At 45.8% G+C, this 12,111-nt stretch overlaps 1 protein-coding gene across 1 annotated transcript in view; it reads right to left on the bottom strand.

Annotated features, from left to right (window-relative positions):
* Positions 1 to 12,111, bottom strand: part of USP10 (ubiquitin specific peptidase 10) — a 65,821-nt gene that overhangs the window by 48,085 nt on the left and 5,625 nt on the right. The gene's annotated exons all lie outside the window — the stretch shown is intronic.

Raw genomic sequence — 12,111 nt, 5'->3', positions numbered from 1 at the left:
AAAAAAAAAAAAAAAAAAAAAATGGGGGGAATTCCCTGGTGGTCCAGTGGTTAAGACTCCGCGCTCTCACTGCCGAGGGTCCGGGTTCAAGCCCTGGTTGGGGAACTAAGATCCACAAGGCACAGGGCACGGCCAAAAAAAACACAAATTTTTTTTGATGCATCTCCTCTTCAATCCTAGTGTTACTATCCAGCCCAAGCCCTTACAACCCCTCCATGCCACGGTATCTGCAATAACCAAGATTAGACTTCAGCATCTCATGCTTGGCATTTTATTTTAATAAAATGCTTGGCACATAACAGACCCTCAAATGTTGACAGAATGGCCAACAGTCCTAAAACAGTCTGTCACCAAACTAAACATATTTTTATTGAATACCAATGGCATAGAAGATATAAAAAAAGATATTTTAAATGTTTAAGCAATGTTTACTGCCTTCAAAAAACTTGGGGGATGGGACAAACACCTAACACATAATGAAATGACTACTGTGGGTTAAACACTGCCCTAAAGTACAGATCTCATTTAATCGTCACAATATTTCTAAAAAACAGTGATTCCCCTAACCTTTTTTGGGTGGCAGTAGACTCCCCTGAGGATATGATGTAAGCAAATTAAGCCCACTACCTGAAGAATACACATACACATATTTTTGGACTTGCAGACGCCCTGATGCTCCTAATGTCCTATAGTACCCTGTTACTCAAAGTGTGGTCCCCAGCCCAGCACCAAAGGAATAACCCAGGAGATTATGCAGCTCTCAGGCTCCACCCCAGACCAACTGAAGCCAAATATGCCATTAACATGATCCCCAGCTGATTCTTAATGTAGGTTTAAGTCTGAGAAGCAGCAGCTGTATCTCACATAGTCCCAGGGTCCTACCCGTGGGGTAAGCCCTGCATCCTGTACACCGCCACCACATAGCTCCAAACTCCTCTATTAAGCTGCGTGACCGTTTATCATCCAAACTGGAGGCACCTTTCACAGTGAAAGGACTGCATTAATTACCCTGGAACAGGTGTCAACTAGGACATATGGTCAACTCCTAATTGTAAGGGATACAGAGATGGGACCTAAACTCTTGGTGTAATGGCCTAAACAATCTAGCCTCATCTCAGTGTGCACGTAAGAGCCCAGTTACTCTAAATGCACTCACTACTCCTCTGCCCATCAAGCTCAACAGAGGCATCACCCCCTCAGGGAAGTCATCGCAACCCCTATTTCTTTCAAACCCTTTTTCATACCTCATGGTAATTCTCACTTACCTACATGTTACCGTAAATGAACTACGATCTCCTTGTGTCTTTCAGTTCTGGATCCCATCCACTTAAGAACAATACTTAGACTCTAGTAAGTAGCTGTTGACCGAGTGAAGATGAAAACACTTGAGGTTCAGAGAAATAATCTTGCCCAAGAGCCCACGAACATAAAATGGGAGAGCCAGGACTGGAACCTGGAGCTGGCCTCAATGCACAGACACAAAGATAATAAAGCAACAATAAAACTTAAGGAAGACTATAAGATACAACAAGAAACCATCAGACAGTCCAGGATGACCTGCCAAGGAGAAAGGACAGAGTCTGAAGTCTGAGGAGCCCAGGAGGAAACGAGAAACCTGGAACAAGAGTGGGGAAGGATGAAGCGTCAGGTACAGGACTTTGCGGCCATCCTCCCAATGTTCATTCTCTTCCTCCCCTGTTGGATAGTGGTCACCCAGTTCAGAAGGCTGAAACCCCCCACTCCAGAGGGGAGCCAGCACGGCATGCCACCCCTCTAGCCCACAGCACTTGGTTCAGAGTGACCCAGAGGGCACAAAGCTCAGGGCACTGCCAAGAATTCCAGGACACACACACACTCTCGTGCGCCGGTTTGTGTGCTGGGCACAGATGTGAAGCCCGCAACTACTGTAGCCATGTTGCCATTGGGTAGAAAACTAGGCTTAGGATAGTAGCGATCCAACACAAGTGAAGAGAAACCAGGTCTTCAAAGATGTCACTGAACTGATGAATCAAACCAACCTTGAAGCCTGGCCTACCTACAGAACTTCTAGTGCCGTGAGCCAGTAAATCTCTAGTTTATGGTGTAAGCCAGTTAGAGCTAAGCTTTCTTTTACTTGTTATCAAAAGTATCCTGAGACAGGAATGGAGTGAGTGATCCAGGGCATTCATACCAAGTAAGATCACTCAAAAAGCAAAAAAAAAAAAAAAAAAAAAAAAAAAAAAAAAGTTAATCTGAAACCTAAGTCCTACTCACCCTCCCACATGGAATGCCCTCCTCCTTTCTTTCCATTTGCCCAAATCCTATTCATTTTCAAGGTAACTCATTGCCCACTTCCTTCACTCCCTGAATTCCTCCTGCAGAACGTGACATGTGCAGCACCTAGTTCAACACATTACACATCTCAGAACCTAACCCAATGGTCCCCTCTGCCTCAGTCACCTGCTGAGTCACCCACTACCTACACAGGGTAAGAACGCTTTAGTTACCTTCCTGAGCAGCTACAAGCAGTAGCTGAAACAGCCTTCAGCAAACATGAGCCAGCTGATAGACAAATATTATATAAAAAGATATTTCTCAATCTTTTTCAAATATTTCATAGTGTAACTTGCTTTTGATCAAATCAGTATGTAGTTTAAAAATAAAAACATAAAAAAACTTCGTTTTAATTTACCACTAATTATTTCCTTAATATTACTAAGCAAAATGTATCTCCCATTCTGCCTCCAAGTAACCACTGAATTAAAGATGTTCATGTTTCACTTTAAAGCAATACTTTAAAGCACAATACTGTGCTTTAATTATCTCTGGGAAATAAGATCATCCACTCACAATGAGAAACAGCTAATAAATGGATCCAAAAAATGCCAAACATCACTGTTTTTAGTATGCATAAAATATAACTTGTGGATACTCCACAGTACTTAAAAATAACATTGAAGAAAAATGTTTAATAATCAAGAGTGTTTACAATACAAGAAATGGGGAAAAAATACTAAACAACATACAGCATAGTCCTAGGTTATTAAAAAAGAAAATGCATTATCACAAATACATTACAAAGAAGCTGCCTTGTTCCCCATGCATCCGTTCCAACTGCTCATCCCAAGGCCTTCACTCCCTCCCCCTCCACCCCCTGCCCCAGGCTGAGTTGAGGCCTTTGGCACTTCTCAACTGGATCACTGAGTGCCTAACTGGTCTTCCTGCCCCCGGACTCAATCCTTCACCCTCCAAACCACATGCAGCCACCACACTGCTTTCTCTAAAAGGTGAACCTGATTATTTTGGTCCCTAGGAACAGGCTTGCAAGGCCCCCGAGACCTTTCAAGACAAAAGGCTCCAGCAGAGCACGCAAGAGCCCCCAGGGCTGTGCCCCACAGCCCAGAACTGCAGGCTCAGGGCCATCCACACAGGGTCTCTTGCCCAGAGCGCCTTCTCTCCCACCAGGAGGGGCGCTGCTGGCTTCTCCTCACATTACAGAACTCAGTTCTAAAGTCTCCTCTTAGGGAACTACTTTCCTAACAAACTGATGAGTTACTCACTCTGCATTTCAACAGTTGAGGAGACTCTTTCCCACATTCAACCATAGACTTCCTGAATATACCGACGGTGTTATAGCTTTCATTAATTTATTTATCAATAATATTTTTGAGCACTTACTACATTCTAGGCCCAGGGAACGTATAAGGGAACAAAAGAAATCCTTGCCCTCGTTAATCTTACATTCTAGTAGGGAGAGAGAAAATGAACAAAATAACTATGTTAGGATATTAGATACAGGGTATCAGAAGGTGGTAGGTGCTGTGAAGAGAAAGCAAGGCAAGAAGGTGGTGAGGGTTCAGGAGGCTGGCTATATTTTAAAGCGGCCAGGGAGGCAGGCCATCCTGAGAAGACATCACCCACACCGAAAGCCGCCCAGGACCAGGCAGCAAGCTCGTGGACTGAGGGGGGGCATGCTGCAGCAGAGGGTCTCGGGTAGAGAGGACTTAATTGTACTCATTTTTGTGGCACTTAGCTGAGCTCAAAAAACCAGTGGATGGGGCTTCCCTGGTGGCACAGTGGTTGAGAATCCACCTGCCAATGCAGGGGACACGGGTTCGAGCCCTGGTGTGGGAAGATCCCACATGCTGCGGAGCAAATAAGCCCATACGCCACAACTACTGAGCCTGCGCTCTAGAGCCCACGTGCCACAACTACCGAAGCCCGGCCGCGCGCCTAGAGCCCGTGCTCCGCAACAAGAGAAGCCACCGCAATGAGAAGCCCACACACCTCAATGAAGAGTAGCCCCCGCTTGCTGAAACTAGAGAAAGCCCATGGCAGCAACAAAGACCCAACGCAGCCAAAAATAAGTAAATAAAACAATAAAATAAATATTTAGGGCTTCCCTGGTGGCGCAGTGGTTGAGAGTCCGCCTGCCGATGCAGGGGATGCGGGTTCGTGCCCCGGTCCGGGAAGATACCACATGCCGTGGAGCGGCTGGGCCCGTGAGCCATGGCCGCTGAGCCTGCGCGTCTGGAGCCTGTGCTCCACAGCGGGAGAGGCCACGGCAGTGAGAGGCCTGCGTACCGCAAAAAAATAAATAAATAAGTAAATAAATATTTATTTATTAAAAGTAAATAAATAACCAGTGGATAAATGATGACATTGGCTGAGATATCTAAGGTGACAAAGGTGGCGAACACAAAAAATAACTGAGGCAAGCCAATGGAAAAGTCCTCTTTCCACACTCACCGCTGACACACATTTGGGCTCTCCACCTTGGAAGGTAGACAGCTCTGTGGCTCTTGAATCTGGGGATAACAGCATTTGTTCAGAGCAGGCCAACAAAGGATCAATGCTATGGACCACTAACTGGGACTGGGAAAGCTATGGTGAAGGCATTTTATTTACATCAGTAACGGTCCTCTGATCTCAGCTACACCTGTTGAGAAACAGCCCGAAGAATGAAACAAAACAGCTTATTAGCTGATACACAGATCAGTCACCTGAATTTAAGAAACTACACAACAGAGATAAAGAGTCGTGAAACCCTTAAAGAAAACTTAGAGGTCACCTGCATTCTTAATCCAAGAATTACAACCAATCTGAATACCTCAGGAGCAGCCCACCTCTTCTGCATCAGCTCTCATTACTATAAAGGTATTTCTAGGGAGGGCAAAGCTGTCCCGTGTGGTTCTGCACACCGTCATCCTGATCTTCATTCCTAGAACTGGAAACACCAAAACAAACCCTCGTGCAGTCCTGAACCTGAAAGCCAGCAAGCTGCTCCCACATGCAGGACAGGATGCTGTGCCCGACAGTGGGGCCACTGGAGGGGAAGCAGACCCCTCAGCGCTCAAGAAAGCCTTCCTGAGCCCCAGGCCGCTCCCGGGCCCCTGTGCTCCTACCTTGAACACCTAGAGTGCCAGACTCTAGCCAGACGACCGTCTGTGTACTGTGCCCTCCGCCAGGCAGGGCCATGCTGTCCTTCCGCCACTCAGGCACTTGGCCCATTCGGGGCCGGCACGCTGCAGGCCTCCGGGAAGGGCTGACTGACCAGGGAGGAAAGACACTGCACCCCCAGAATCAAAGTCCACAGGACCCTCCAGGCTCTGTGCACAACATACGGGCGGGAGGAAGCTAACTCAGATCTCTGTTTTCAACCAAAAAGAAATCAATGGCAAAGAAACAAAATGGCAACGTATTTTACTTTCTGTCCACCTTAAAAAGAAAAGAAACTCATTTTTCAACATGTGTCAGTGGGTGAGAGGCAAACTCTTTCCAAACTGAGCTGCAGCAACTCTGTGTCCAAGACTAGTCATGGCTAGGATATTGCTACAGTGTCAGTGCGTGTGAAGTTCAATTTACAGCCAGTAAACTTCCAGCCAAAACTGAAGAGAACACTTTATAAGATTTTTTTTTTTAAGCTATCTCTTAGCTCGTTCTCACTGAACAGAACTCTAGTAACAGATGAAAAAGGAAGTTTGTGCTCCTGGCACTTAACTCACACTGTGTAGTGTGGCATGGAAAAGCCAAGAATTCAGTAAGAACCAAGACGGAACCAAGAGTGATTATTTTAACACCAATTTGTGACAAACTGGAGACAAGAACTTCTAAGCTGACAAATCCATGACCAGCAACCAAAAGAAGGCAGCAAGAGTTTCCGATGGCAAATTGGCTTAATGCTCTGCACAAATCCCCAAAGAGATCTTGACCACAAATGGGCTTCGGGATGAATTAGGAATTCTGTTCCATCTCGCTGGGACATCAGACGGTCACAGTTAAATCGAGCTGTGGCCGAGTCTGTGCTGCCCTCACGCCGTCCACAAGGGGCCCCATCTCACCGCACGGAGCACAGCAGTCTCTCGTGGCTACGGGGAACATAATGTTCATGTATATATATCTGTAATTGTGTTTTGCAGCTTATGAAGCCCAACACAGGCCTCAACATAGAGCAAGAGCTGGATACATGTTTGTTGAGAAGGAATTAGTCGATGAGTTAGTTACTGAACTTCAAACAACACTGAACTCTCATTCTGAAGACCCAGTACGGCAGGTCTTCAAACAGCAACATTTTCAAGCTCCTCAATTCACTCTACTCAGTGCTAAAATTAATATTATCTCTCAGAGAGCCACAAACCTGTATCTTTTGTTGTTGTTCATACCTAACGTAGACTGGAAAAGTTTTACAATGTCCAAAATAAGATTTAGTTAATCCTATTCATGGAAAAGTGCTCAGCAGGTTAAGGGAAAAGGCTGTAAACAAAACCATGTGGAGGGGGACTTCCCTGGTGGAGCAGTGGTTAAGAACCTGCCTGCCAGCGCAGGGGACACGGATGCGAGCCCTGGTCCGGGAAGATCCCACATGCCGCGGAGCAACTAGGCCCGTGCACCACAACTACTGAGCCTGTGCTCTAGAGCCCGCGAGCCACAACTACTGAGCCCGTGAGCCACAACTACTGAAGCCCGCAAGCCTAGAGCCCATGCAACAAGAGAAGCCACCACAACGAGAAGCCCGCACACCACAACGAAGAGTAGCCCCACTTGCCTCAACTAGAGAAAGCCTGTGTGCACCAACGAAGACCGAACACAGCCCCCAAAATTAATTAATTAATTAATTAATTTTAAAAGAAACTATGTGGAGGCTCTGACACCTGCATGTGGCTGAGGCCCTGGGGGGCTGAGGGAAACACAGACTTGGAGGTCTAATTAGGAGTCCCTACTTAGTGTGTCTGGATGGCCACCAGGATGCCAGGTGACCTGATGAGAGAAGACCATGACCAAGGATCACAACTTAAAACATACTATTACATAAAAGGATCCCAAACGTCTAAAATCTACTACAAAGAGTAACAAAGGGAAGCATTTCAAAATATTAACAAAAGTCACCTCAGAGTTGTGAGTTATTAGGGGTGATGTTTTTCCGAATATTTTCTAGGAGCTTAATCACGTACCTAATGCTTGTTTTAAAGGTGTCCCCCCAAAAACAGAAAGGGAATAATGTCCCCAAATGACCTTCCCTAACGACTCTATCCAACTATCACTGAGGATATTCCAGGGCTATTTGCCTTGCGTTAATCTGCCTCAGATGACCCCAAAAGAATGTCCTAATTTTTCCCCCCTCAAAGTTTTGAGATTTAAGATGCTTGAGGTGCTGAGGTGAGCAGAGCGAGCACTCTGAGATCTGGAGCAGAGCCAGAAGAGGGACACACCCTTGCCACCCCAAGCAGGACCCCAAGCGGCCCCCGCACAGCCATCTCCCTGAGCAACGCTAACAGAGAGCGGGACGACCCACTTCCTCGAACCCATGCTTTCCCACAGATGCCCACCTGCTGACAAGGGCAGACGCTCCCTCGCCCCTCCTGACTTCGGTCCCGGCCCCTCACCCTACACGCCAGTCACCCATCGAGCCCACGTGCTCCGGCGTACCGCAGGCTTTGAGACTTTGTTCCTCTGCATGCTTTCCCCCCACACCCTGTCCTTGTGCTTCTCTGCTCAAACGTCGCCTTTCTAGGAGAGTCGTCTTCCCAGCTTCCCCTGATGCTCCCCCTTGTCCAATCCACGTGATGCTGTCACTCCTCCCCACCTCCACGGCACCCTCCCCACGGTGGCTCGTGGGAGCCCAGGGCAGGCAGAGTGTAAGCGCGTGCCGCCCTCCTCCACACTCTCCCCGGGGTAAGGCTGGCCGCCCGCACCTCAGCACCCAGCGTTCTGAGTTCTCAGGGGCTCCCCACACCCTCCAGCTGCAGAGCCGTCTCCGGCTGGGTATCAGCCAAGGCGCCGCTTCCGGGAGCCCATCCTTGACTTCCCAGGGCCACGCCGGACAGACCTTGTGCCCTCCCTCCCGACTCCGTCCTCAGCTTGGAATGACGCAGGCATCACTGTGACTGTCTGATTAGCGTCTGTCTCCCTCACTAGACAGTAAGCTCCCTGGTAAGAGGGACAATGCCCATCTCTGCTCATCACTCCATCCTCAGTGCCTGGTACACAGGAGCCACTCAATAACTACCCGCTGAATGAATGAATGAATGAATGCATGCATGAATGGATGAAAGTTTTTGACTGTACTGTTCACACCTCTGTTACAGGAATTAACACCCTAAAACAGTATTTTCCAATTAGCCTGTTTCCCTCTCCCACTACCCTGTGAACTTCTAAAGCACAGAAACTCTCTGTTCAGCTCTATGCTGCTAATGCCGGGCCACCAAAATTTTTTGTTTGAACAATTACAAAAGATATAAAGTCCTTTATATGTAGTTCTGAATAAAGGTGTCTGGTATCCTACAAATTAATTCCAAAGGACACAGAATGCAACCCCTAAACGACGTGATTTTGCACTTTACTAGAAGTAGCTGAATATGGTTTCTGGGGAGAGGACCTGACAGGAGAAAGGGGAGAGTTTTTTTGGATTTTTTTCTTTCTTTTGCCATTGCAGTACTTTGATAAAAACAAAGTGGGAGGGACTTCCCTGGCAGTCCAACGGTTAACACTCCACACTTCCACTGCAGGGGGCATAGATTCGATCCCTGGTAAGGGAACTAAGATCATGGCGTGGCAAAAAAAAATAATAATGATAAATAATGATAAATAAACAAAAACACAAAGAGAGAGGTGAACAAAGCCTGATTTTGGAGAAGACGGGAAAAACCCAGGTTCATTACCCAATTCCCCACTATTCACTAGGGTTGATGACCTATCAACCTCTCCAACTAACAAAAGGTTTGTCCTCTCAGTAATCTTTAGTGCAGAGCTGACCAAGAGACAAGAATTTAATTTTGAATCAGACATTTTTTTTTACAATACAGAAACTGAACAGCATGGCTGCTATAATTAAGGGGTTGAACATCTTCAAAATATCATTTCTTTTCAAAATGATGGTTTGGGCATTTTAAGAGTCATGAATTTCTACAGCACTTGTACACTTCTCAGTATACGGGTCCCAGGGAACCACTTTAACCTCTAGAACATCTGCTCCATCCCCTGGCAAAATTTGGTAAAAATAAGAACACTTCCTATACTTGAATAGATGCCTTCAATAGTTTTAGAAACAAGACTAGCTCCAAAAAATCCAGCTCAGTGACTACCTGGTTAGAAGAGACTGCATTATGAGACAAGGGATCAAAAACAACAATGCCCAAACACAAGAAGGCACAGAAGACAGACATCAAGATGAGGACCAAGGATCAGGGAGGAAGAGAGGGACATACTTTTTACTTTAAATATTTCTGTTTCAGAAATTGCAAGTCTTTATTCTGTATTTAAAAATAAAATCAGTGGGACTTCCCTGGTGGCGCAGTGGTTAAGAATCCACCTGCCAATGCAGGGGACACGGGTTCGAGCCCCGGTCTGGGAAGTTCCCACATGCCTTGGAGCAACTAAGCCCCATGCACCACAGCTACTGAGCCTGCGCTCTAGAGCCCGCAAGCCACAACTACTGAGCCCACAGCCACACGACTGAAGCCCTCGCGCCTAGAGCCCATGCTCCACAATGAGAAGCCACAGCAATGAGAAGCCCGCGCACCACAACGAAGAGTAGCCCCGGCTTGCCGCAACTAGCGAAAGCCTGCACGCAGAAACAAAGACCCAACACAGCCAAAAGTAAAATTAATTAATTAAAAATAAAATCAGTAAGAACTTTCACCAAAATGCACTCTACACAAAATCTTGTAATTAATAATTAGTAGCAGATTAGCAACCCTTAGTAATTACTAACACATTAATATCTTTAAACATGTAAACCTTTATTTCATTCATTTGCCCATTCCATGAACCTTCACTGAGGAACTACCACGGGGAAGTCACACTGCGAAACATCAGGCCTTTATCAGTTTGGCCAAGTAGAAAAGGCAAAGGACAGAAGTCCAAAGACCTGCTCTTAAGTCCCTGATAGCTCATTTACGAGCCATGCGACTTCACATCACAACCTCTTTTTTTAAACTTTTTTTTAAAATTTATTTATTGATTCACTTATTTTTGGCTGCATTGGGTCTTTGCTGCTGCGCGCGCGGGCTTTCTCTAGTTGTGGCGAGCGGGGGCTACTCTTCCTTGCGGTGCACGGGCTTCTCATTGTGGTGGCTTCTCTTGTTGTGGAGCACGGGCTCTAGGTGCATGGGCTTCAGTTTTGGCACGCGGGCTCAGTAGTTGTGGCTCGTGGGCTCTAGAGCGCAGGCTCAGCAGTTGTGCACGCGCTTAGTTGCTCCGCGGCATGTGGGATCTTCCCGGACCAGGGCTCAAACCCGTGTCCCCTGTATTGGCAGGCGGATTCTTAACCAGTGCGCCACCCGGGAAGTCCCACAACCTCTTGAGTCTCACTTTATTAATCTGTAAAATGATGATAATAACAATACATTACAGAGTTGCCGTAAGGATCAAACCAGTCACGGCACTTCACAAACCATGCAGCTTATACACTGCACAACTTTCTCCACGTGCTGATTGCTGCAATGCTTAATTTTATAATAAGTATGTTATTCCTTATCCAATTATCAGATCTACCCAGAAGGCCTACTCTCCAGGGTCTCAAATAAATACACACATCTTGGCAGCCACTTGAGGGGAATTACTACTTAAATATCGAGAGAAGTTTTTTATAACATCAGGCAAGAATCTCTGAAAACTCCAGAATTAAATGTCATTTTCAAATTCTCTTCTATTCCCCCCCAAGTCCTATCACAAGAAAAAAAATGATGTTTTCAAAAAAAAAAAACAGAAAGGGTATATATTTTAACGATGAAAGTCTCTCAAAAGAGGCAAGTGCTTCACTCCTCTGAAGTTACAAACTGTCTAAAATAGGAGAGACACAAAAGAAGAGGAACACCAGAAATTCTCCTGACAACTATCAGAATACCAAATAAATTCACAAGTTGAGTGACCCTGACTAAATTTAAATGAATATAATAAAATTTAACACGTATTGCTTATATCCAGAGCAAAGGATACCATGATGTTTATGCAAGAACAATTAAACAATGCAGACTAACTCATTAGACCAAAAGGCCATCAAAACTTCCCCCGCAGAGCCATGTATTACATGTTCTTGGGCGGTGCTCGTTCTAGTTCACAAGGCCCATGGCTTGCAACTTGTAATTTATACAGATATCCAGCTTTATTCAACATATTTTAAAACACAGAAATGAGTATTTTTAACTTGTACTCACAATAATGATAAACTTCTATTTTTGTGAACAGTGAGGAGAATAAGTTGAGAAAATGGTCTGAAAAGCTGTCCCCACCACTTCCCTGCAACCAGTGCACCTCATGGGACTAAAGCCCCAGGAGCAGGGGGGGCGTGGGGGGCGGGGCATGGTATTCATGGGACCTCTCCCTTCCCACCCCAGCCAGCTCATTCACAGTAACAGGTCTGTAACATGAACCCCTCTATTTTGTGCGGTCTTAAATGCGCATTTTTTCCTACATTCAGTTTCTTACAGAAGGAATACCTCTAATATTATTCAATTAACATTTAAGTTTTTTTTTCACAGTAGCTCCAATGACAACATAAGTTTGCAGCTGTCATGGTGAATCTTTTGAAACTTTACAGACTACTTGCCACAAAAGAGCACGGGCATGCCAGCATTTCTTCATAAAACAAGTACAAATGGGGAAACAAAATTGTACCATCAGAAAAAGAGAGGA

This window comes from Lipotes vexillifer, unplaced genomic scaffold (assembly GCF_000442215.2).
Source record: "Lipotes vexillifer unplaced genomic scaffold, Lipotes_vexillifer_v1.1 scaffold23, whole genome shotgun sequence".
NCBI classification, from domain to species: domain Eukaryota; kingdom Metazoa; phylum Chordata; class Mammalia; order Artiodactyla; family Lipotidae; genus Lipotes; species Lipotes vexillifer.
Note: the sequence above shows the minus strand (reverse complement) of the source record. Positions and strands in the feature narration are given on the sequence as shown.